This window comes from Volvox carteri, assembly GCF_000143455.1.
Source record: "Volvox carteri f. nagariensis unplaced genomic scaffold VOLCAscaffold_1, whole genome shotgun sequence".
In the NCBI taxonomy this organism is placed as follows: Eukaryota; Viridiplantae; Chlorophyta; class Chlorophyceae; order Chlamydomonadales; family Volvocaceae; genus Volvox; species Volvox carteri.
This window is the reverse complement of record NW_003307545.1, coordinates 5607390-5608520: the sequence shown is the minus strand read 5'-3', so window position 1 is coordinate 5608520 and position 1131 is coordinate 5607390.

Below are 1131 nucleotides of genomic sequence, written 5' to 3'. Positions count from 1 at the left end.
GGATATGGCACGTGTTTGTACAATTGTGTCAGTTTTGTACTTTGGCTTGGTCCTGCGATGTCGGTTCCCGCAGCTGTGAGGGAAGGTGTTTTCCGGGCGCGTGCAGGAGGGTCCTTCGAACCCGCCATGAATATCTAGCTAGCTAGCTAGCTAGCAGGATTGTGTCTTGTAAATTATTTTGGCGCTGGCAAATATTTGTCTTGGCAGGAGTTTGTGACTTGGCTTTGCGAGGGTCGTGGTAAGGGTCGCTGTTTGAGAGAGAGGAGAGGAGAGAGAGAAGGAGAGGGAGAGCGAGACAAGTGTCAATGGGGAGACGCGCATTGGATTCGATACGATTCATTAAACTCTGAGCATATACTACTAAACTCTGTGTGTATCTATTTCTAATTGTCTGCTATTGTTATTACCTGCCGTACTACCTGCCGTACTACCTGCCGTAGTACTATGGGTACCATCAGTGCGATAATCCAGGATGAAACCAATGCGTCGTTATTTGTGTACGTCTGTATTTATATACGTGTGTTTGTGCGCGTCTGAATGCCTTTATGTAAATTTGTATGCATATGTATGTATGTATGTATGTATGTATGTATTATATTTGTCGACTGTCGCGTGAGAGGCAACATCGTGCAAACCTGCGAAAGGGCCTCTGGAGCCCTCTGGTTGAAGAGCGGGTGATGGGGGGCCTGATGTGCCGCACCGGAAAAACCGCTACGCACAGCCCCTGTTCCGTACGTCAGTTTGAGGCATGTACGACATGTACAAGAGTAAGCCTACGAATTGAGGTACAGGGAAGGAGCTGCAAGCGTGAGGCGTATGTGTGTGCGTGTCCGTAGATGGAGACATGGTTAGTTAACAGGTGGTTATTGTTAGTTAGGACGTCCGCAATCGGTTAGTCAGCGATATATAAAACGGGGGTGATGGTGGGTCGATAATTATAATAAACGCAGCAGTCGGCGCAGCAGGCGCGAAGTGGCCGCAGCACGAGGAGGAGGGCGAGGGCGAGGTGGACTGTAATATGCACACACATATAATCCACAATACACGCATACAGGAATGGAAGGTAACTGCAGGCCGGCTGCCATGGGGTGGGGGTGGGGGTGGGTGGTGGGGGGGGTTGGGTGGTGGGGG